General features: G+C 44.0%; 1 protein-coding gene and 1 pseudogene across 10 annotated transcripts in view; one reads left to right on the top strand and one right to left on the bottom strand.

The window, feature by feature from the left end:
- The window catches only part of WDR33 (WD repeat domain 33), a 120,242-nt gene that overhangs the window by 82,762 nt on the left and 14,536 nt on the right, over positions 1–22,944 (bottom strand). The gene's annotated exons all lie outside the window — the stretch shown is intronic.
- On the top strand, positions 4,491–5,827 carry LOC127491535 (NHP2-like protein 1 pseudogene; annotated as a pseudogene).

Below are 22,944 nucleotides of genomic sequence, written 5' to 3'. Positions count from 1 at the left end.
AGCTGGATCGGAAGAGGAGCAGCAGGGACTAGAACCGGTGCTCATATGGGATGCCAGCGCTTCAGGCCAGGGCATTAACCCGGTGCACCACAGCACTGGCCCCACAATGCCATTCCAAGACCTGGCTGCTCTGCTTCCAATCCAGCTTCTTGCAGCAGATGATGGCTTAAGTGGCTGAGTCCCTGCCACCCATATGGGAGACCCTGATGTTGTCCCAGACTCCGAGCTTTGGCATGGCCCAGTCCTAGCTATGGTGGGTATTTGGAAGTGAATCAGCAGTTCAATGATCTATCTGTCTCTGTCACTGTCCCTCTGCCTTTCAAGTGATGAAAAATAAACATTAAGGGGGGAAGGAGGTGGGTTGTGGTGTAGCAGGTAAAGCCACAGCTTGAGATTCTGGTATCTAATATGGATGTCAATTCCTATCCCAGCTGCTCCACATTTTTAATTAATTAATTTATTTTTTGAAAGGCAGAGTTGGCAGAGTTACAGAGAGGCAGAGGCACAGAGACAGAGGTCTTCCACCCACAAGTTTACTCCCCAGATGGCCTCAAAGCCAGAGCTGTGCCGATCTAAAGCCAGAAGCCAGGAGCTTCCTCTGTGTCTCCCACGTAAGTGCAGGAGCCTAAGGACTTGGGCCATCTTCCACTGCTTTCCCAGGCCATAGCAGAAAGCTGGATGGGAAGAGAAGCAGCCAGGTCTCAAATCAGCGCCCATATAAGATGCTGGCACTGCAGGCTGCGGCTTTACTCACTACACCACAGTGCCAGCCCCCTGATCCACTTCTGATACAGCTCCCTGCTATTGACCTGGGAAAGCAGCAAAAGATGGCCCAAGTACTTGGGTCCCTTCCACTCATGCAGGAGACCCAGATGGCTCCTGGATTCTGGCTTCAGCCTGGCCCAGCCCTGGCTGTTACAAACACCTGGGGAATGAACCAGCATATAGAAGACCGTCTCTCTGTCTCTCCATCTCTAACTCTTTCAAGTAAATAAATAAATCTTAAAAATAAATAAATAAATAAATGGCAGCATTATCAACATACCAATGTGTTCCTTTGCTTATACTTATCACTTTTAACAGCTTATCATTCCCTCAAAAAATGACATTACATACACAGTCTACAATAACTGAAATGTTGTTATACAGCACAAGATTATACTTATTCTCCATCAACAGAGATGATGATGTGTTTTCTTTTTTAGTCTATTAATAGAGTAAATTACCCATGTTGATTTTCAAATGTTGAACCAGCTTTATATTTCTAGCATAAACCCCTTGGGTTCTTTTTTTTTTTTTTTTAAGATTTATTTATTTATTTACTTGAAAGTCAGAGTTACACAAAGAGAGGAGAGGCAGAGAGAGAGAGAGGTCTGCCATCCGCTGGTTCACTTCCTAGTTGGCTGCAATGGCCGGAGCTGTGCTGATCTGAAGCCAGGAGCCAGGAGCTTCTTCTGGGTCTCCCACATGGATGCAGGGGCCCAAGCACTTGGGTCGTCATCTGCTGCTTTCCCAGGCCATAGCAGAGAGCTGCATCAGAAGTGGAGCAGCTGGGTCTTGAACCAGCACCCATATGGGATGCCGGCACTGCAGGCAGCAGCTTTACCCACTATGCCACAGCGCCAGTCCCACCCCTTGGGTTCTGATGCATTGTACTTTTGTATATTGCTAGACTGAAGTTACTAATATTTTGTTCTGACTTTAACATCTATGTTTATGAGGGATACTGATGTGGTTTTCTTGTTATATCTTTATTTGGTTTACATCAAGCCTCAAAAATGAGCTGGAAGAGCTCACTCCTCCAGTATTTCCTGGACTGTGTAGAATTGGTATTATTATCCTCTAGAAATGTTGGGTAGAATTTACCAGTGAAACCATGTGGACCTCAAGTTTCCTTTGCAAGGTTCAAACCATGAATAAAATTTTTTGATAGATAACAAGACTACTCAAGGTACCTATTCCTGAGTGAGTTCTAGTAGTTTGAATCTTTGAAAAAATTGCTCACTTTCTCCCAAGTCATCAAATTTGGAGGCAGAGAACTATTCATATTGCCTTACTAATATCTTAATGTCTGTGAAATCTGTAGTGACATTCCCCTCTTGTTCCTGATACAATCAACTCGGGCAGCCTCACTCCTTTTCTTCCTCTCTCAACAGTCTGTCAACTCATTCACATCAAGATTAGATTCACTGAGAAAAGTAGACAATACAATTGCATAGTACTTTCCCTCACAAGAACTGCCATATTTCTGTATATAGCAGAAATGCTCTAGCCACACTTCCCACTTACACTATGCTCAGGCTTCCATAGCAAAATATGAGTGGCTGAAACAACAGAAAATTGGAGTTTTGGAGGCAGGAAGTTCAGCATCAGAGTGCCAGCACAGTCAAGTTCCAGTGAGGGCTCTCCTCCTGGCTTGACACAAAGAGCAAACACCAAGTACTCTGGTGTCTCAAGTTCTCTAATAAGAACACTACTCCCACTGTAAGGGACCCCACCTTCATGAGCTCATCTAAATATAATTATTTCCTCAGAGTACACATCTCCAAATATCCTCATATTGGAGGTTAGGGCTTCATCATGTGAGTTTAGGAGACACATTTCAGGCCACAGCAGTTTGAGAAAACGTGGTTAGGGGCTGGCAACGTGGCATGGCAGGTTGCGCCTCTGCCTGTGGCAGCAGCATCCCATATGGGCGTCAGTTTGAGTTCTGGCTGTTCCACTTCTGATTCAGCTCCCTGCTGGTGGTCTGGGAAAGTAGTGGAAGATGGCCCAAGGGATTGGGCCCCTGCACCCACGTGGGGGACCTGGAGGAAGCTCCTCACTCCTGGCTTCAGATCAGCCCAGCTCTAACTGTTGCAGCCATCTGGGGAGTGAACCAGTGATGCAAGCTCTCTCTCCCTCTCTCTGTCTGTAACTTCTGCCTCTCAAATAAATAAATAAATCTTAAAAAAAAAAAAAAAAGGAAGAAAGTATGTGCTTAAGACCTGACATTTAATAAAATTATTTTACCACTTCATCAATGACAATGTAAATAAAATTAACTTTTTTCTTCTAATCTGCCAGAGTGAAATATGAATAAACATACAATGACTATTAATTTGGTAGCACTCCCTTGAATCACGCTAGGGAGCCTATAATTTTAACCACAATTGCTCTTACACCATTGTGGGGAGCAACTTGGACTAGACTAAGTTACTGGAATTAAGACTTATTCTATGCATCTGCTTTCCCACAATATAGCGCTGAGAAGGGAAACAGCTTCTACACAGCTGCCTCCAGTTCAACCAATAAAATGTAGGACTTACTCCTGATTGGAGGAGAGCAGCGTACTCGGCGTGTGGGTAGTAGAGTTGGGATTGGTGGAAGAGGACTATAAAGGAGGAGAGAGACAACATGCACCAGGAACATCTAAGGGGAACATCTATCTGAAGGAACATCTGTGCACCCCCCGAGAGAGCCGGCCGGCGGTGTGCCGCTCCCCTGCGGAAGTGGGGAAAGTGGCAGGGGGCCCGCCCCTCCACGGAGGTGGAGGGACGGTAGCCAACCCGGGAAGAACCAGCAGCAAACCCGGGGAGGGCCGAGTAGACAAAAGAACAGCGCAGGGTCCTGTGTCGTTCCTCCACGAAGACGGAGAGCGACAACCATAAGCACAAATGTCAATAAGCTTAGTAATGTCTTATTATTATGAAGATAAATTCTGACCACACCCAAAAGAACACAGAAAAGTTTTTCCCAAATTGTGATATGTATCAGCAATTTAAAGTATTATTACAAATTATTCATAAGAGATACAATCAATATTAAAATCTGATTGATTCCTAAATTTTCAAAATTCACTTATGAAAATGATTAAGCTATGCTTGTACATTTGATGACTATAAAACTTTAAGAAAAAATATGAAGTTCCATGGGATCAAAGATTTTTTTAAAAAACAGCAAAACTCCTCTGTATTGTAAATATGAATATTTACAATATTAATCAATTATTTGATTCAATAAAGAAATCAAATAATTGGTTAATTCAATACAAAGTAGGCCAGTGGTATGCTATAAACATATTCATATTTACATGTTGTTGTTTTTTTTTGACAGAGTTAGACAGCGAGAGCGAGAGCGAGAGCGAGAGAGAGAGAAAAATGTCTTCCTTCCATTGGTTCACCCCCAAAATGGCCGCTACAGCCGGAGCTACGCCAATCCAAAGCCAGGAGCCAGGAGCTTCCTCCTGGTCTCCCATGTGGGTACAGGGGCCCAAGCACTTGGGCCATCCTCCACTGCCCTCCTGGGCCACAGCAGAGAGCTGGACTGGAAGAGGAACAACCAGGACTAGAACCCGGTGCCCATATGGGATGCTGGTGCTGCAGGCAGAGGATTAACCTAGTGAGCCACGGTGCCGACCCCTATATGTCTTGTATATTCATAGACATCTACATCAGAAACTTTACAAGAAATTGCCAATAGGGAAGGAAATTAGATGACTTATTGCGAGGATGAGAAAGAACTTACGTCTGTACTTTTTCAATTGTATGCCATGTATAGACTATCCAAAAAAGTTTCACAGTAATATTTAATGATTTAGTACAAAAAAAAAAAACTCAATTTAAAAGGTGGGCATCTGGCCTAGCAGTTAAACCATGGACTGGGTTGCCTTGCATCTTATTATGGGGTGACTGGGCTGGAGTTCTGGCTCTGCTCTCAATCCTAGCTTCCAGATAATATACACGTTGGGAGGCATCAAAAGATGGCTTGTATAGTTGGGTCCCTTCCACTCATGGGGGAGACCTGGATTGAGTTCCTAACTCCCAGCTTTTGCCTAGCCCCGTCCTGGTGACAGTGGGCATTTGGGAAGTAAGCCAACACATAGGAGAGTTTCCTTGCTCTCTTACTGTACGTCTTTCTTTCCCCTCTGTCAATATGCCTCTCTAATTTATTAATCAACTGAGTTTTTAAAAACCTCAATTCGGCCGGCGCTGCGGCTCACTAGGCTAATCCTCCACCTAGCAGCACTGGCACACCGGGTTCTAGCCCGGGTCGGGGCGCCGGATTCTGTCCCGGTTGCCCCTCTTCCAGGCCAGCTCTCTGCTGTGGCCCAGGAGTGCAGTGCAGGATGGCCCAAGTGCTTGGGTCCTGCATCCCATGGGAGACCAGGAGAAGCACCTGGCTCCTGCCTTCGGATCAGCGCGGTGCGCCGGCCGCAGTCGTGCCAGCCGTGGCAGCCATTGGAGGGTGAACCAACGGCAAAAAGGAAGACCTTTCTCTCTCTCTCTCTCACTATCCACTCTGCCTGTCAAAAAAAAAAAAAAAAAAAAAAAAACCTCAATTCAAAACCCTGTGAAATTTTACTCTCTCAATAAACTAGTTGAATGAGAACTGAGCCAGAACTAAGTCTTAAGAAACTAGTTTTGTCTCTGACGTTGGCTGTTCTTCAAGAGTGGTGAACCCGCACAGCCGCAGCCATAACTGAAGTTCATGTAAATCCAAAAGCCTTCGCCTTGACAGTTGTCCACCTCACCAAGAAGCTACTAGACCTGGTTCAGCAATCGTGTAATTACAAGCAGCTTTGGAAAGGGGCCAATGGGGCCACCAAGACCCTCAACTGGGGCATCTCTGAGTTCACTGTGATGGCTGTAGTCACTGAGCCCCTGGACATCATCTTGCACCACCCGCTGCAGTATGAAGACAAGAAAGTGCCCTAACATGGTTGTGCACTCCAAGTAGGCCCTGGGGCGGGCCTATCATCGCCTGTTCCATCACCGTCAAAGAAGGGTCACAACTGAAGCAGCAGATTCAGTCCAATCAGCAATCCACTGGAAGGCTCTCAGTGTAAACCTGTGACCTCCCCCATGCCCTCCACACTGACTCCTCTCCCTGAGGGTTGAGGCCAGGTATCATGGTGTCTCTGTTAGTGTGTAGCATTTTCAGCTGCTTTCTATTATAAAATATTGTAGTATTAAATCTGGTCTCTGGACTTTTGTATTTTGGTTTTGTTTCCAGGATTGTTTCTCCCCATCCCCTTCCCACCCTTTCTCTCTGCCATCCTTTCACCTTCCCTAGCGAATAAGGAAGTAATACCCCAAACAGAGGGCAGCAGCATTCAAAGGCAGGAAAAGCAGGAGAAACCTGAATGCGTCAAGACAGAGATTGGGTTCCTTTCATGCTTTGACCTCCTACTGTGTGCAGGGTATCATGCATATGTAGTATAATAATTCTAACTCAATAGGGATTCCAACATTATCTCTCTTCATGACTAGATAACACCAGTCACATTAGGTCCCTTGTGCCTAGGATACAGAATCATCCCATACATGTTAAAATGAGTGAGAGGCTTGTTTTGCTCTCTAGGGGAATGTGTACCAGTTGAGGAGAAAGCATTCCCTGAGGTTGTTAGGTTTATGTCCAAGCGCTGTATACTAATGTACCCCTGATGATGGCTTTTGATGTGACACTGTGTTCTCATCCCTGAGGGTGACATGGGATTCCACAAGCAGCTGGGTGAATAAGACAAGGCAGCTGACCTAGGTCTTGAAGGAGTCAGGAGTAACAAAGAGGGTCAGATGATGCTGGAATGAAGGATTCTGGGAAAATCATGGAGACTTGGCTGGAAGCTGCAGTGCAGCTGGTGGAATTCAAGGAAACATCTTCTCTGGTAAACAGGGCCGTCTTTAGTGAACTCATGGCACTGTCTCCTGCCATAGTGGGTCACATGAATTTTTTTTTTTTTTTTTTTGACAGGCAGAGTGGACAGTGAGAGAGAGAGAGACAGAGAGAAAGGTCTTCCTTTGTACCGTTGGTTCACCCTCCAATGGCCGCCGCGGCTGGGACGCTGCAGCTGGCGCACCGCGCTGATCCTGATCCGATGGCAGGAGCCAGGTACTTATCCTGGTCTCCCATGGGGTGCAGGGCCCAAGCACTTGGGCCATCCTCCACTGCACTCCCTGGCCACAGCAGAGAGCTGGCCTGGAAGAGGGGCAACCGGGAAAGAATCCGGCACCCCGACCAGGACTAGAACCCGGTGTGCCAGCGCTGCTAGGTGGAGGATCAGCCTAGTGAGCCACGGCGCCGGCCCGCATGGATTCTTTATCACCAAAATGCTAATGTATCATTCATCCTTGCATCCTAATAAAAATAAATTCATACTTCCAAGTTAAAAAAGAAAAAAGAAACTAGTTTGGGGGCTGACACTGTGTCAGGTAAATCTGCTGCCTGAAGTGCCAGCATCCCACATGGGCTCAGTTCGAGTCCTGGCTGCTCCACGTCTGATCCAGCTCTCTGCTATCGCCTGGGAAAACATTTCAAAATGGCCCAAGTTCTTGGGCCCCTGCACTCATGTGGGAGACCTGGAAGAAGCTCCAGGCTCCTGGCTTCAGATCGACCCAGCTCTAGCTGTTGAAGCCATTTGAGGAGTGAACCAGCGGATGGGAGACCTCTCCTGCCTCTGCCTCCATAACTCAGCCCTTCAAATAAAAATAAATAAATCTTAAAAAAAAAAAAGTTTGTCCATTCCAGGATATAGTATAATAATTCTAACACAATAGGGATTCCAACATTATCTTTCTTCAAGACTAGATAAATTCATAATTGACAAGAATATAAATTCAGTTGCTAATTCTATATCGGGTTAAGTTTTCAACCAAAAATACAGGGCAGTTTTAGTTGGAAGTTCTGTAAAGTGAAAAACAGCATTTATCCCATATGTGATAAAGGTCCTTCCAAACAGAGATTCAGCCCAAGATAATATTTCTAGAGAACTACAATCAGCTTCAACATAAATATTTTTTAAAAGTACAAAATAAGGTGTTAAGTATCTTTAGTGTATTAGAGATTTTTTATTTATTTATTTATTTGAGAGGCAGAGTTACAGTGAGAGGGAGAGACAGAGAGAAAGGTCTTTCATCCGCTGGTTCACTCCCCAAATGGCCACAACGGCTGGAGCTGCACCGATCCAAAGCCAGGAGCCAGGAGCTTCTTCCGGGTTTCCCCACGCGGGTGCAGGGGCCCAAGGACTTGGGCCAATTACTACTGCTTTCCCAGGCCATAGCAGAGAGCTGGATCGGAGGAGGGGCAGCCAGGACTAGAACCGGTGCCCATATGGGATGCTGGTGCCGCAGCCGGAGGATTAACCTACTGTGCTACAGCACCGGCCCCAAGTAAATTTGAGATATTTTTAATTAAAGTTTATTTTAAATAAGAAATTCATCTGCCTCATTGGACCAACACTATAAAAACCTACATTGTTCCTTGCACCATCTAGAGCATGAAAGTTATGAGTTCAAAGTGATTTCTCAGTACCTACAGTCTACCCATGCTCCTACACACAATGACTATACCATGACCTTGCTGGATGTTTTTGAAGTAGAGAAGGAGGGTGAGAAAGAAGTCTTCAGAGAGGACCTTCATAACAGGACGCTGCTGTGGCATGGTTCCAGGCTGAATAACTAGATAGGAATCCTGAGCCATGGGCTTCGAACTGCCCCTCCTGAAGCTCCCATCACAGCTTACATGTTTGGAAAAGGAAATCTACTTTGCTGACATGTCTTCCAAAAGCGCCAATTACTGCTTTGCCTCTCGCCTAAAGGATATAGGACTGCTGCTCTTATTGGAGGTAGCTCTCAGGCACTGTAATGAATTACTAGAGGCCAATCCTAAAGCAGGATTACTTCAGGGCAAACACAGCACCAAGGGACTAGGCAAGATGGCTCCCATCACCCTGAGTAGGAGTACAGTGTCATTAGGATCAGCAAGTGACACAGGAATTCTGAATCCAGAGGGTTATACTCTCAACTACAATGAGTTTATTGTCTATAATCCCAACCATGTCCATATGTGATACCTTTTAAAGGTTCAATTTAATTTCCTACAGCTCTGGTGAATGTTGATTAAAAAAAAAAAAAAAAAAAAAAACAGGGAAAACAAAATGTACTATTCCAGCAAATAAGTAGTGTTGTGCTTCTGATTTCTTTATAAATATATTTTGTGATCAGCTCTTGTCTTGACTGTTGATGTACAATGTAATACTTTATCCATTTTAGTATTTTTTTTGTTTTGTTCTAGTACTATTGGTTGAACTCTGTAATTAACACACAATTATTCTTAGGTGTTTAAATTTTAACTGAAAAGTGATCCCTGTTAAATATGAGTGGGAATAAGAGAGGGAGGAGGTGTACAATTTGGGACATGCTCAAGCTGACTTGCCCCAAATGGTGGAGTTAGAAACGTGCCAAGGGATTCCAATACAATCCCATCAAGGTGGCATGTACCAATGCCATCTCACTAGTCCAAGTGATCAATTTCAGTTCACAATTGATCACACTGATAGGTCTAAGAGTCAAAGGGATCACACAAACAAGACTAGTGTCTGCTAATACTACCTGATAGAATAAAAAAGGGAGAGAACGATCCATCATGGGAAGCGGGATACACAGCAGACTCATAGAAGGGCAGATGTCCTAAATAGCACTCTGGCCTCAGAATCAGCCCTTAAGGCATTTGGATCTGGCTGAAGAGCCCATGAGAGTATTTTAGGCATGGAAAGCCAAGACACTCTGGAAAAAAAAAAAAAAAAAAGAAGACCTAAATGAAAGATCTCTGCGAGTGAGATCCCAGTGGAAAGAACGGGGCCATAGAAGAAGGAGGTACCTTTCTCTGAAGGGAGGAGAGAACTTCCACTTTGACTATGACCCTGTCGGAATAAGATCGAAGTCAGCGAACCCAAAAGGCTTCCATAGCCTTGGCAACTCATGACTAGAGCCTAGGGAGATTACTGACGCCATAAACAAGAGTGTCAAATTGTTACGTCAACAACAGGAGTCACTGTGTACTTACTTTTCATGTGGGATCTGTCCTTAATGTGTTGTCCAATGTGAAGTAATGCTATAACTAGTACTGAAACAATATTTACACTTTGTGTTTCTGTGTGGGTGCAAAGTGATGAAATCTTTACTTAATATATACTAAATCAATCTTCTGTATATAAAGAAAATTGAAAATGAATCTTGATGTGAATGGAATGGAAGAGGAAGCAGGAGATGGAAGGGGTGCGAGTGGGAGGGAAATTGGGGAAGGGGGCGGGAAAGCCATTGTAATCCATAAACTGTACTTTGGAAATTTATATTTACTAAATAAAAAATAAATAAAATAGGAAGAAAAAAAAATAAAATAAAATAAAAATTTTAAAAATAAAATAAAAATAAAAATCCAAAAAAAAAAATACATCTGCCTAAAGGATGGATACCCTTTCACATGTACCTCAGAAGTACTGTCTGCTCCCAAACTGTATGACACTAACCTAGAGACTGATTGAGCATGGAATCTGTGCAGGATTTGTAAATTATCAGATTTTTAAATTTTTATTTATTTGAAAAGTAGAGACACAGACAGAGATAATCCATCTACTGGTTCATTCCCCCAGCAAGAAGCACTCAAATATAGGATGTTGGCACTCTAAGGAATATCCCATCTGTTGTGCCAAATGCCCACTCCCACCCTCCCCTATAATGAGAACTTTTCATGCCAAAGGTTCAGATACACTGATGGTTCCAATCACTAGGACAGTTATACTTGTCTGGGAGAAGTACATGAAAATGAGACAATTTAGTTAACGCATCTCAGCAATCTCTAGTTTAAAACAATATAGTGAGACAGTAAAATCAAAGTTACAGCATACAAAAATGTACAGGACATTCTGAGACAACTGGTTTAGAAATTTCAACTAGAATAATACAGGAGAAGAAAATTAACTAGTCTAGGTTATGATGGAATCCTGAATTTAAAATAAATAAATAAATAAAATTTTAAAAAAGGAATTAAAAAAAAAAAAAGGTGGGAAGAGGGCCTGTGGTACAGCCATTAAGTTGTCACTAGGGATATGCATGTCCCATATGGAAATACCTGGGAGTGCCCAGGTTTTAGCTGTGGCTCTGCTTCTGTTTTCAGCTTCGTGTGAGGCAGCAGGTGATGGCTCAAACAGTCTGGTACCTACAACCCACATGCAAAACCTAGATTAAGTTCCTAGCTCCTAACATTTGAGAAATGAATCAGGAGTTCTCTCAATTTTTTAAGTACTATTGGCTGTAGGAAGTGCTGTGGCACAACAGATAAGTCACTGCTTGCAAAGCCAGCATTCCATTTTGAAGGGCCAGTTCTAGCTCCAGCTACACAGCTTCTGATCCAGCTCCCTGGTGATGCACCTGGGAAGGCCTCAACTACCTTTTGTGCAAGACCCACATGGAGTTCCAGCTCCGGTTCAGCTTTGTGAAGCCCTGTTTCGGCCATTTGGCGAATGAACCAGTGGATCCAAGATCACTCTTTCCAATAAATAAAGTTTTAAAAAATCAAAAAGAGAAAACCCGAATAAGGTGTTTTATTAAAAATAAAAGATGGTGGGGCCGGTGCTGTGGTACAGGTTAATCCTCTGTCTGAAGCACTGGCATCCCATACCTGCACCAGTTCAAGACCCAATTGCTCCACTTCCAATCCAGCTCTCTGCTATAGCCTGAAAAAGCAGTAGGAAATGGCCAAGTTCTTGGGCCCCTGTACCCTCTTGGGATACCCAGAAGAAGCTCCTGGCTCCTGGCTTCAGATCAGCACAGCTCCAGCCATTGCAGCCATCTGGGGCGTGAACCAGCACAAGAAGACCTTTCTCTCTGTCTCTCCCTCTAACTGTCTGTAACTCTACCTCTCAAATAAATAAAATCTTTAAAAAAAAAAACTAAAAAAATAAAAAATGTTGGCTATGAGTTAAGTTCTAGCAGATCAACTTTATATGCCTTTAAATAGAAACACAGGGGTAGGCCCTGTGGTGCTGTGAGCTAAGCCACAGCTTGAAACACTCCACCCCACACTGGAGTACTGATCCGAGTCTGGCTACTCCACTTCCAATCCAGATACCTGCTAATGTTCCAGGGAAGCAGCAGAAGATGGCTCAAGTACTCAAGTTCTTGCCAACCCTGTGGGAGACTGGAAAGAGTTCCTGGCCAAATCCTACCTGTTGGAGCCATCAGGATAGTAAACTGCAGAAAATCTGTCACTCTGCCTTTCAAATATATAAATAAATATTTCTAAAATAGAAACACACACAAAACAAGATTTTCTATTGATCAGCTCACAAAATTACAATCACCAAAGACCTACAGCAATCTTACCCTGTATTTCCCTTAAGACTAATAGTTCAATATTTGTTAATTCAGCAGCAGGTGCTGTGGTATGGCGGTTAAACCGCTGCTTGTAGTGCCAGTATGGGCACTCGTTTGAGTCCTAGCTGCTGTACTTCCAATCCAACTCCCTACTAATGAGCCTGGGAAAGCAGTGAAGGATGATTCTAGTGCTTGGGCTCTTGAACCCGTGTGGGAGACCTGGAAGAAGCTCCTGGCTTCAGCGTGGTCCAGTCCCAGCCATTGCAGCCATTTGGGGAGTAAACCAGCAGATGGAAGAGCTCTCTCTCTCTCTGTGTCTCCAATTTTGCCTTTCAAATAAGTAAAATAAAATTAAAAAAAAAATTCAGTGTTTATGAAGATTTCACAGAACCTAAGTACTGTGAATATCAAGAATTAACTAGAGTTGGCAGTACTTTCTATTTTACAAGAAAAAAATAATAGAACTGGATAGGACAGCATAAGACAGGGAGACATTCCTGCTGGTTCATTCCCCACATGCCCACAACAACCAAGGCTGGGTCAAGACCAAAGATGGGAATTGGGAACTCAATCCAGATTTCTCATGGTGGTGGTAGGAGTCAATTACTTAAGCCATCCCCTCTTTCCAGGGTCTGAATCAGCAGGAAGCTGGAATCAGGAGCTGAAGGTAGACATCAAATCCAAGCTCTCTAATGTGGGACATAGGTGTCTTACCAGGCATGTCAACCACTAAGCCAAACATCTGCCCCTCTCCAGTCTTTTGCAATCTCTTTCAGCAACAGAATCCCTTCTTCAAGCCACATCTCAGAAGCAAATTCAAGAAACAGAACAAAAACAGTCATTACCACTATTTTAGGTACTAGGGTGCAGAATGGGGAGCAACTATGGAGGGCAAATAACCATGAACTTGAGGCTCTATTACTTTCCTATCCTAGAGAAAACTGTGATCACTAGGTCTTTGTTTCTTCAACCTCAAGAGTGGGGGAACAAGATTTAGGATCTTTAATACCATTTAACACATAAAATTTGTAAATATATACTTACAATCTTTTATTTGACTTTCAAGAAAACCTTGGCTTTTTATTTTTAATTGACACATAGAAATGATACATATTTATTGGGTACAGTGTGACATTTCAATAAGAATATAGTGTGTAATGGTCAGATCAGGACAACTAGAGTATCATAATTTATTTGTTGGCCAGCGCTACAGCTAACTAGGTTAATCCTCCACCTGTGGCGCCGGCACCCCAGGTTCTAGTCCCAGTTGGGGCGCCGGATTCTGTCCCAGTTGCTCCTCTTCCAGTCTAGCTCTCTGCTGTGGCCCGGAAGGGCAGTGGAGGATGGCCCAAGGGCCCTGCACCCACATGGGAGACCAGGAGGAAGCACCTGGCTCCTGGCTTTGGATCAGCGCAGCGCGCTGGCTGCAACACACCAGCCATGGCGGCCACTTGAGGAGTGAACCAACAGAAAAAGGAAGGCCTTTCTCTCTCTCTCTCACTTTCTAACTCTGCCTGTCAATAATAATAATAATAAAATAATAATAATAATATTTATTTGTGCTGGAAACATTCAAAATCCTGCCAGCTAGGTTTAAAAAAAAATTAACTACTGCAACCATGGTTACCTGACCTTGCTATAGAACATTAGATGTTACTCTTCCCATCCAGCTGCATTCTCGTACCCAGCAACCATCCTTTCTCTTTAACCCCCACACCATTCCCAGGCTCTGATAACCACTATTCCATTGTTTATTTCCATGAGATCAATGTAGTTTCCACATATAAAAACATGTAATATTTGTCTTTCTGTGCCTATTTTATGTCACTTAACGTCCTCCAGTTCCATCCATGTAGTAGCAAGTGACAAAATTTCATATTTTGAATAATACTTTATTATGTATATATGTCACATTTTCTTTATCCATTCACGCACCGGTGGACAACTAAGCTGGTTAAATATCTTGATTACTGTACATAGTGCTGCGATAAACATTCAAGCTCAGATATTTGACACACTTATTTATTTTGGACATATACTTAATATAGTGGTGCTGGATAATTTCTGCTATTTTTAAGATGTATTTATTTATATTTTATATATTTGAAAGGCAGAGTTAAGACACAGAAACAGAAATCTTCCACCTACTGGTTCACTCCCCATATTCTCACAACAGCCAGATCTGTGCAACACCAAAGCCAGGAGCTTGGAACCCAATACAGATCTCCAACATGGGTGGCAGAGACTCAAACACTTGAGTTATTAGCTGCTGCTTCCTATGGTGCACATTAGCAGCAAGCTGGATCTGAGGCAGAGACTGGTACTCAAACCAGGACACTCTAACATGGAATGTGGGTATTCCATGCCTTTTTTTTTTTTTTTTTTCTGACAGGCAGAGTGGACAGTGAGAGTGAGAGAGAGAGAGAGAGAGAGAGAGAGTGAGAGAGAGAGAGAGAGAGAGAGAGAGAGAGAAGGGTCTACCTTTTGCCGTTGGTTCACCCTCCAATGGCCGCCGCAGCCGGTGCGCTGCGGCTGGCACACTGCACTGATCCGAAGGCAGGAGCCAGGTGCTTCTCCTGGTCTCCCATGGGATGCAGGGCCCAAGCACTTGGGCCATCCTCCACTGCACACCTGGACCACAGTAGAGAGCTGGCCTGGAAGAGGGGCAACCAGGACAGAATCCGGCGCCCAACCAGGACTAGAACCTGGTGTGCCGGTGCCGCGAGGCAGAGGATTAGCCTATTGAGCCGCGGCGCCGGCTCCATGCCATCTTAACCACGCCACTAAATGCCCACTCCCAATTTCTGCTATTTTTAAAATTTATTTTTCATCTACTTGAAAGGCAGAATGACAGAGGGAGGGACAGGGTGGGGGAGAAGAGAGGGAAAGAGAGCTCAATCTACTGATCTCCCATCTTCTGATTCACTCCCCAGATGCCCACAACAGCCAAGCTGAAGCCAGGAGCCAGAACTCCATCCAGCCTCCCACAAAGTCGGCAGAGGCCCAAAGCACTCGAGCCATCATCTGCTGCCACCCAGGATGAAGTAGCAAGAAGCCAGATAGGAAGCAGAGTAGCCAGGACTTGACTTGAAGCAGCACTCCAATATGGGACAGAGGTATCCCAACCTGCAGGTTAACCTGGTGCACTACAAAATCGATCTCAAATTTTTGCTATTTTTAAGCCATGTTACAAGTAGCTGTGACTTTTCAGAAGTGCCTTTGAATATGTATAAAATTCAGAAACATCCAATGATTTAATCAAGCTATGTCCCATCACTCTCTCTCTCTATATATATATATATGACAAAATATAAAGATAAATTATGCAATTGACATGTCACTTATGGTGACTTTAAAATAAATATTATGTCATTGAAATATATGCAGAACTGAAAACCTGTGATTTGAGGCCGCCATTGTGAAGTAGTGGGTAATGCTATCGCCTGCAACGCCAGCATTTACAGTCTTTTACAGCCATTTGGGGAGTGAACTAGCAGATGAAAGATCTGTCTTGCCTTCTCTCTGTAACTCTCTGCCTTTCAAATAAATAAACAAAAATATAACTTATAATTTAACAGGTCATTAGAGATCAATGTAGGCAACCTAAAAAATTCTATTCTGCAAAAGGGTCCTTCATTTCAGTTCACAGGTATAAATAAGCAACTATAGGAAAACAACTTCAGCATATCCATATCATAAAATTTCATGAAAATGAAAAGTTTTTCAACAAGCTGTATATGATCTAATGTTACATGGAAAGTGCATGATAACTGATTATTTTAAAAGTAATGTATACGTATGTGTAAAAGGCAAAAAATGGAAGGAACACATGAAAAAGCTCAACATGAAATTACGGTAAAATCTTTTTATCTTCTTCATACCTGGGGTTTCTCTAAGTTGTCCAAAGCAAATATAGATAACATTTTTATAAGGAGGTAGGAGTAGCGTTATCTGTTGTCAGTTTTTTTTTGTTTTGTTTTGTTTTGTTTTGTTTTGTTTTGTTTGACAGGCAGAGTGGACAGTGAGAGAGAGAGACAGAGAGAAAGGTCTTCCCTTGCCGTTGGTTCACCCTCCAATGGCCGCCGCGGCCGGCGCACCGCGCTGATCCGATGGCAGGAGCCAGGAGCCAGGTGCTTTTCCTGGTCTCCCATGGGGTGCAGGGCCCAAGCACCTGGGCCATCCTCCACTGCACTCCCTGGCCACAGCAGAGAGCTGGCCTGGAAGAGGGGCAACTGGGACAGAATCCGGCGCCCCAACCGGGACTAGAACCCGGTGTGCCAGTGCCGCTAGGCGGAGGATTAGCCTAGTGAGCCGTGGCGCCGGCCAAGTTTTTTTTTTTTTTTTTTTTTTTAAAGGCCTATTTATTTATTTAGAAGGTAGAGAAGCAGAGACAGAGGGAGAAACAATGGTGGCAGGCGAGGGTAAGTGAGGAGCAGTGGATCTTCCACCAGCTAGCTAATGCAATTAGATATAACAGCCAGGGCTAGGCCAGCCAGGCTGCAGCCATGAACCAATTAACTCCATCCGAGTGTCCCATATGGGTGGTAGGGGCCCAAGTACTTGAGCCATCCTCAGCCACTTTCCCAAGTGCACTAGCAGGGAACTGGACTGGAAGCAGAGCAGCTGGGGCTGGAACTGGCAGAGATGCCATTGTCATAAGCAGCAAATGGCTTAACTCCCTGTGCCACAACGACAGCCCCGTTTTTCTGCATTTTAAAATGTTCTGGGGCAGGCTTTTTTGGCACAGTGGGTTAAGCTGCAGCTTGCAACACCAGCATACTATATCAAAGCGCCAGTTCAAGTCCCAGCTACTCTATTCCAGATCCAACTTCCTGCTAAAACACCTGGAAAGCAACGGACTACAACTCAAGTACTTGGATCCCTAGCATCCATGTGGGAAATCTACAAAAAGTTCCTGGCTCTTGACTTCAGCCTGGCCCAACCCCAGCTACTGCAGTCATCTAGAGAGAGAACCAACAGATGGTAGAGCTCTGTCTCCTTCTGTCACTTATTCAAATAAATAATTTTTTAAGAAAAAAACTTTTTTTTATTAATTTATTTGACAGAGTTAGACAGTGAGAGAGACAGACAGAAAGGTCTTCCTTCCGTTGGTTCACCCCCCAAAATGACTGCTACGGTCAGAGCTACGCCGATCCGAAGTCAGGAGCCGGGTGCTTCTTCCTGGTCTCCCATGTGGGTGCAGGGGCGCGAGCACTTGGGCCATCCTCGCACTGCCCTCCGGGCCACAGCAGAGAGCTAGACTGGAAGAGGAGCAACCGGGACTAGAATCTGGTGCCCATATGGAATGCCAGCACTGCAGGCAGAGGATTAACCAAGTGAGCCATGGGAGAAAAAGAAAAAAAAAAGATTTTAAGAAAAAACAATTCACAGAGTAGGAAAAATAAACAACAGCAGGGGAAGAAACTGGAAACTTGAATTCATACTTTGAAGCTGGATCCTAAAATGCAAAGCAGGAAGCCTTAACTGGAGTCTATGGATACACGGATGGCAAAAGAAGTTCAATCACATCTCCCATCCCAAAGCTGCATGCAGCATTCTAGTATGGATACTTCTACTTTTTCTTTTAAGATTCATTTTATTCATTTGAGAGAGTTTCAAAGAGGCAAGGCAGAGAGACAGGTCTTCCATCCACTTGTTTCACTCCCCATTTGGCTGCAATGGCCAGAGCTGTACTGATCTGAAGCCAGGAGCTTCTTCCAGGTCTCCCACGAGGGTGCAGGGGCCCAAGGACTTGGGACATCTTTTACTCCTTTCCCAGGCCATAGCAAATAGCTGGGTTGGAAGTGGTTCAGCCGGGACTTGAACTGGTGCTCATGTGGGATGCCGGTACTGCAGGCTGGGGCTTTAACACACTGCGTCACAGCACAGGCCTGTACTTTTTCTAGATACAAAATATTCAGTCTGCGTCAGATTCCCAAAGGATCTAAAAGTATAAAAACCACTAAGGTGAATAATAGTGAATGAGGCCAGATATGTGGATTAAAACCTTCTGCAATGCAAAGAAGGGGTAAGAAGCAAGAAAACAATTCGGTCAACAACTTACAGTTTGATTTTAAAAAAATTTAACAGGGCCGGCGCCGCGGCTCACTAGGCTAATCCTCCGCCTAGCGGCGCCGGCACACCAGGTTCTAGTCCCAGTCGGGGCGCTGGATTCTGTCCCAGTTGCCCCTCTTCCAGGCCAGCTCTCTGCTGTGACCATGGAGTGCAGTGGAGGATGGCCCGGGTGCTTGGGCCCTGCACCCCATGGGAGACCAGGAAAAGCACCTGACTCCTGGCTCCTGCCATCTGATCAGCGCGGTGCGCCGGCCGCAGCGCGCCGGCCGCGGCAGCCATTGGAGGGTGAACCAACGGCAAAGGAAGACCTTTCTCTCTGTCTCTCTCTCTCACTGTCCACTCTGCCTGTCAAAAAAAAAAAAAAAAAAATTTAACAAAAGGTGTTAGTAAAAAAGGAACTGGTGGGCAGGTGTTTGGCCTACCAATTAAGATAAAGACTGGGATATCTGTTTCAGTCTCTGTCTCTACCTCTCAAATAAACCTTTTACAGTTTTTGACTGTCCAATTTTTATCTGGACTTGTAAGGTTATTTATAATAACCAAAGGTAGAAGACAGACAAATTTTTTTTACAAGTCTACTTTTTTTTTTTTTTTTTTTTTTTTTTTACAGGCAGAGTGGACAGTGAGAGAGAGAGAGACAGAGAGAAAGGTCTTCCTTTGCCGTTGGTTCACCCTCCAATGGCCGCCACCGCTGGCGCGCTGCGGCCAGAGCACCACGCTGATCCAAAGGCAGGAGCCAGGTACTTCTCCTGGTCTCCCATGGAGTGCAGGGCCCAAGGACCTGGACCATCCTCCACTGCACTCCCAGGCCATAGCAGAGAGCAGGCCTGAAAGAGGAGCAACCGGGACAGAATCCGGCGCCCCGACCGGGACTAGAACCTCGCTGCTAGGCCGAGGATTAGCCTATTGAGCCTCAGCACCGGCCGACAAGTCTACTATTTTTATACTAAAACCTGACCTTTTGACCTACACTGATCAGGACTTTGACTGCTTCTTAGAATCTACCTTGCATAATTAACATGCAACAAGCTGCATAACATTTTTACTGCATTAAAAATGTCTAACATGAAAATTACCAAAAGGGACAAATAAATTTTAAATTCCCTGTCACTCATACTGAGGAATGACTCCTCCTCACTTACTGAGAAGCAACATCACTCAAAAAAGTAAAAATTTTGGGGGCCAGTGTTAAGGCATAGTGGGTTAAATTACTACTGCTTGCAATGCTGGCATCCCATGAACACTGGTTCGAGTTTCAGCTATTCCACTTTCCATTCAGCTCCCTATTAACATGTCTGGGAAAGCAGTGGAGGATGGCCCAAGTATCTAGGCTCCTGCCACCCTCATGGAAGACATGGATGAAGTTCCAGGTTCCTAGCTTTGGCCTGACACAGCTCCACCCACTGTGGCCATTTGAGTGAACCAGCAGATGAAAGATACCTCTATCTCTCCTTCTCTAACACTGCCTTTCAAATAAATAAAATAAATCTTTAAAAAAAATTAGTTCAAGTGCTGATGAGGTATGAGACAGTCATATTATACACTGATAACGCTCATGTCTGGCCAAGCAATTTCACTTTCACATATTGCTACATACTCATATACAACTTATGCATCAAGTTACTCAATGGAGCAGCCAGTAATAACAAAAAACTAAGCCGGCGCCGCGGCTCACTAGGCTAATCTACCGCCTTGCGGCGCCAGCACACCGGGTTCTAGTCCCAGTCGGGGCGCCGGATTCTGTCCCGGTTGCCCCTCTTCCAGGCCAGCTCTCTGCTGTGGCCAGGGAGTGCAGTGGAGGATGGCCCAAGTCCTTGGGCCCTGCACCCCATGGGAGACCAGGATAGGTACCTGGCTCCTGCCATCGGATCAGCGCGGTGCACCAGCCGCAGCGCTGCCACGGCGGCAATTGGAGGGTGAACCAACGGCAAAGGAAGACCTTTCTCTCTGTCTCTCTCTCTCACTGTACACTCTGCCTGTCAAAAAATAAAAAAATAAAAACAAAAAACTAGAAATGACCCAACATCTGTAAATAGAGGTCCAGTGACAGTAAATCATAAAATACTCATAGAATTTTATGAAGGAGGTAGTTTTAATTAGGAACTGCAAGATACATTAAGTGTAAAAAGCAAAGCACACAGTGTACAGAATATTACAATATATGTGAAAAACAATAAAGACACAGACGCAAATACACTTCCTATACATAGTCTAAAATATTTGGGCTCCTTCCACCCACATGGCAGACTCAGATGGAGTTTCTGGAGCCCCAGCTATTGAAGCCATTTGGGAAATGAACCAATAGATGAAAGATCTCTCTTTATCTCTCCCTCCCTCTATCATCATACCATTCAAATAGATTTTTTTTAATTTGTTCTTAAAGCTTTATATATTGATTTGAAAGAATTACAGAAAGGGAGAGCCAGAGAGATCCTTCATCTGCTGATTTATTCCCCAGATGGCCACAATGGACAGAGCTGGGCCAAGCCAAAGTCAGCAGCCAGGAGCTTCTTCCAGGTCTCCCACATGGGTGGCAGGAGCCCAAATTCTTGGGTCATCCTTCACTGCTTTTCCCAGGCTACCAGCAGGGAGCTGGATTAAAAGTGCAGCAGCTGGGACTCAAACCGATGCCCATATGGGATGCCAGCACTCAACCCACTATGCTACAACACCGGCCCTAAAAAATACTAACAGTAGTATTACAGATATGTTGAAATGTAAAATCAGGGAAGTGTACTCTAGACACAAAAGTAAAGTGAAAAGAAAAAGATAGCTGGAAATGAGCACTGTGGGTAGAAAATATAGGTGAGAAAAATTCCCTAATATCAACAATTTGAATATCTGATACAAAATATAAGGAAAACACTGAGCTACACACTTAATGTATATATACACATACACAACACACACAAAACCTACCAAGAAAAATCCCGTCAAATTCCATGATTATCTGACAGATTTAAAGGCTAAAACTAAAGGTGGGCATTGGGCCCAGATGCCAATATCCTGCTTGGGACACATGAATCCCAAGTCAGAGTGCAGCTCCACTTCCATTTCCAGCCTCCTACTAAAGCACATTCTGGGAGGCAGCAAATGAATGAAGTACTTGGGTCTCTGCCACCCACATGATTGAATTCTGGGCTCTGTATGGCCAGCTCCAGCTTTTTGAAAGCTTTTGGATAGCTAATCAGTAGATGGAAGATCTCTGTTTCTTTTTCTGACTGCCTTCTGAAATAAAAATATATTTTTAATTTCATGGAAAATGCTATTAAGGCATAGCAGGTTAAGCTGCCACCTGCAGTGCTGGCATTACATATCATTGCTGATTTGAGTCCCGGCTGCTCTCCTTCCAATCCAGCTCTCTGCTATGGCCTTGGGCCCTGCACCCACGTAGAAAACCAGAAGAAGCTTCAGGACCCTGGCTTCGGATTGGCCCAGCTCCGGCCATTGCAACCAATTGAAGGGTGAACAGCAGATGGAAGACCCTTCTTTCTCTCCCAGCCTCTGCCTCTCCTCTGCCTCTCTGTAACTCTGCATTTCAAATAAATAAATACATAAAGCTTTTAAAAAAAGAATTATCCAAAATTTCTTTTAGCTCATTTTTAAACCTGGTTTAACAACCAAACTGAAGATAAGGCATTTAACAGAAAAAAAACAACCATTCCAAAATGGACCAGCCTAAAGATTTGGTTGGTCCTGTCTATTTCTTAAATCTGTCAATAGCAAGAGGAAATGACAAGCTTAAGTTTCAGAGAGCCTCCTGATTTTGGAACAGTAGTTTTCAGTTTCTAGTTCTACTATCCACATTGACCTAAAAAAATCTAACTGGTTCCTCAGTGTAACTGCAATCTGTAATGGGCCTTTTAATTGCCTTATGACAAAACAGTTTAAGTATATCCTTTCAAACAAGTCAGTCTGGATTTCAAACAGTGCTTATTAAGATATGATGAACTGAAAGTTAATTAAATATCTAAAAATAAAGTGGAAAAAAGTTTCATAAATGAAACATGCCCATTTTGTAACTTGAAACATCCTTTACTAAATAGTTAAGGTTCAACACAGTTACTAAAAGTTAGTTTTATTAGAACTACCTAAAGGTTACAGCTAGTCTAACCAAAAAGTCAAACTCGCATTTATATTTATACTCAGATAATAATTCATATTCTTCGTTGAGAAAATCAACTGCTTAACCAATTGCAAATTTTATTCAATATAGGAAATACACTCATAACCTTGGGAAAGGCAAAGCTCCCTTGGATAGGACACCAAAACCACCATGTTTCTGTGCCACCACAACAGTGCACACAAATGTCCTGACTAATGCTCTCAAGAGCATCAACACTGCAAAAATGAGAGGCAAATGCCAGATTTTTATTAGGCCATGCTCCAAAGTCACTGTCAGGTTTCCAAGTGTTATAATGAAGCATAGTGACCTTGATGAATATTCTTTTTTTAAAGATTTACTTATTTATTTGAAATGCAAAGTCACAGAGAGGCAGAGGCAGGGAAAGAGATGTCTTCCATCCACTGGTTCACGCTCCAGATGGCCGCCAACAGCCAGAGCTGTGCCTATCCTAAGCTAGCAGCAGGAGTTTGCTCTAGGTCTCACACATGGGTACAGGTAAACCAGCACTTGGGCTATCCTCTACTGCTTTCCCAAGCCATAGCAGAGAGCTGGATGGGAAGTGGAGCAGCAGGGACTCAAAGTGGCGCCCATATGGGATGCCAGCACTGTAGG

The sequence above is a fragment of the Oryctolagus cuniculus genome, chromosome 3 (genome assembly GCF_964237555.1).
Source record: "Oryctolagus cuniculus chromosome 3, mOryCun1.1, whole genome shotgun sequence".
NCBI lineage: Eukaryota > Metazoa > Chordata > Mammalia > Lagomorpha > Leporidae > Oryctolagus > Oryctolagus cuniculus.
This window is presented reverse-complemented; position numbering and strand designations above follow the sequence as displayed.